Genomic DNA, 3,220 nt, shown 5'->3' with positions numbered 1-3,220 from the left:
AGTTGTTACTTCGTACGAACGCTCAGACCTTTAGTCTTCCTCCTTACTTAAGCTTGTTCGTACGTAACTAACCACGTCATTTAGTCACGTGACTAAAGTCATGTGATTCACTGCCATGTGACCTGTAGGTCATGCCTCTCTGGCGTAGCCCTTTACATATAGTACACTTTTTATCTACTTAGCCAATATATATTACTATATATTTATAATTAAAAACTTATAACTTACTACTTCTTTTCTAAACTATATAGTTTTTTATAAGCTACTTAATTTTCTTTTGAAATAGCTAAGCACGCTATACTTTAAGTAGCTTAAGATATTTAAAAAAAATTCTCGAATTTTTACATAAGGTAACTTTTAGTAGTGTAATTGGAATCTTTAGCGCGTTAGAGAGCCTTCTTTTTTTAGTTTAGTAATATAGCTTAATCTCTCTACGCTATAGTATAGCTACTAGTACTTAGCTAGCTATAGAATAGTATACTAAGACTTATTAGTTAGCCTTCATAAGAACCTCTTAAACTACGCTATACTAGAATGTTATTAATCTTATCTTACTTATCGTTATATCTCTACTTAATTTAGTAAATAATATAATAAATAACTAAGATAAATATTTTAGTAAGTTTAGCTTACTTCTTAAAAGTAAACTTCTCTAGTAGTTTAATATCTTATGTAAGAGCTAAGCCCTTTAGAGTAATATTATTATTAAATTCTTACTTATTGAACTATATAGTTAGCTATAATCAAGATCTATAATATTATAAAAGTTAAATAGAGTAGTAGTAGTAGTAGTAGTTAAAGTAGTTATAGTAGTAGTAGTAGTAGTAGTAGTAGTAGCAGTAGTAGTAGAAGTAGTAGAAGTTGTAGTAGTTGTAGTTGTAAGAGGCTACGCCTAAAGTGTGTGTGTGATCGAGTATATCTATACGACTACCTAGACTTCAAGAAGCTTGAAGTCTTGTTACTGCCTTTTTGGCTATGGATGGCGTAAGTAGTCGTACGCTCGGCCCGTTGGGCCCGCCCATTACAGTAGTAGTAGTAGTAGTAGTAGTAGAGTAGTAGTAGAATAGTACGTAGGTAGTTTTATTTAAGGTAAAGGTAGAATACTATTTTTATTAAGAGCGTTACGCTATAGGCGCTAGCGCAGCGCTAGCGCTCTATAAGCCTAGCTACTACTTACTGTTACAAGTAACAACAGAAAGGATCTCCTTCCCTGTGCTGATGGTATAGTGGTTAGGAAGCCACTTGGGATACCAGCGGGAAATGATGGACGTGGCGGGGTCAAGTCACGTGATGTGCCATCACGCTAAGACGGTGCCATTAGTGATGGCAGGACCCGCATGTGATGGCAGCTATCAGAAGTGGAGACAACCATTAGTGATGGCAGGTCGAAGTTCTGATGGCAAGACTGGAAGCAATGAGGATATAAGGATGGATGGATTTCATTATTACTCTCGTTGTGGTTAACTTAAATTGTACTTTCTTACTAGTTACTCAACTTCACAAGATTAATACTCGTTAATCTATTCAATATAGATTAGGAATTGTCAAACCTTTTGTTATCTATCTTACAAGCACGCCCACTCCACTGCATCGCTAGACAACCACCTCACGGCGCTCTTCACACCATCTCACTCGCCCTAACCCGGATTGAGCTTAGAGAAGTATCAGCACCCAACCCCGTGTAACACTTTGACCACCCACGGATTCAGTGGATTAGAAGATTAACAACAGGACGCCCGATTAAGATTCAAGATGTCTCACAATCACTCTCAGTCGCAGGCTAGTACCGGTGGACCAGTACAGGGTCCCGGACCAGAGCCGAACCCAGCACTCGATGACGAGATGCTGACTCCGAGCGACGATGAAGAAGATATCGAGAACCCAAGAGAAGTGGTTCATAATCTTAGGCGACAGGCCGAGCTCCAGGCACGACAGATGGCCGAAATGCAAAACATGATAAACTAGCTCACGAGTCAGCTGATGGCCACACTAAACGAAAAACCTATCAAGAAACCCAAGATGGCAACCCCAGACAAATACGATGGTAACCGGGAAGGGTTACGAACGTTCCTCACCACTATCGAGTTATACTGCGGCTACAACGAAGTGCCACACGACGAAGAGAAGATTCTCATGGCCAATACCCACCTAAAGGGAAAAGCGGCAAGCTGGATGCAACCCTACGTGGAGGATTTTCTAAAAGACATCAACAACAAAGGAACAAAGGACGAGACGCGTACCTTGTTTAGCAGTTGGACTAACTTTAAGGAGGAAATGGGACGCATCTTCGGGGAGGTAGACGCGGAGCGCCAGGCGGAGAAAGCGATATCTCGCCTGAAGCAGACCAAAGCAGTATCGGCTTATACGGCGGAGTTCAAGCAACTACAGGCGCGAATCAATTGGGATGATTCAGCACTCCGAACGGTATACGAAGCAGGTCTGAAGGAAAATATCAAAGACGAACTTGTACACTACGACAAGCCAAAGGATTTGTACTCGTTGATCGAGTTGGCAACAAGAATTGACACGCGATTATGGGAACGAAAAGAAGCCCAGAAAGGATACAGACCAGGGCCACCCTTCGCCAACACCCGACGACATCGGAGTAACAAGGATCACGACGGAGACACTTACATGACTGGCAAGGTATAAGACAAGTCTAAGGATAAGAACAAAACCCAAGGAAAGTTTAACGACGGCCTTTCCGCGGAAGAACGCAAGAAGCGTTACGACAGTAAGGCATGCCTCCGCTGTGGCGAAGTAGGACACTTCCGCAGGGACTGCCCGAAGAACGAAGCCAAGCAAGGAGCGGTCAAGATTGGGATGCTACGGATAGCAACACCTTACCCGACCGAGGAGCCAGACGAAACGCTCAGCGACCTAGACCTGTACGACGAAGCAAGACAAGCCACCGACGAGGCCTTTAAGCTAGTACAAGAGGCAATAGGACTCCAAGACTTCAAGTGGGACGACCCACTACCAACGGATTGGCAGGTTGAAGGGGCCGAAGTACTACGCCGCCTAAGAAACCAACAGTGCTGGATTTGTGGAAATACCAGGCACCAAGCCAACGATTGTGACATTAAAGGACGAGTCACAATTACGGGGCCTAGAGCAGAGGAAATTGCCTGCAAGGATGCCCAGGAACAACCTAGGTTCAAGGAACCTAATGACGAGGAGACGCCTCGAACGTTCAAGGAACGAATAGAGCGAACACGAG

The sequence above is a fragment of the Exserohilum turcica genome (genome assembly GCF_000359705.1).
Source record: "Exserohilum turcica Et28A unplaced genomic scaffold SETTUscaffold_22, whole genome shotgun sequence".
Classification (NCBI taxonomy): Eukaryota; Fungi; Ascomycota; class Dothideomycetes; order Pleosporales; family Pleosporaceae; genus Exserohilum; species Exserohilum turcicum.
The sequence above is the reverse complement of the archived record's forward strand: the minus strand, read 5'-3'. Positions refer to the sequence as shown.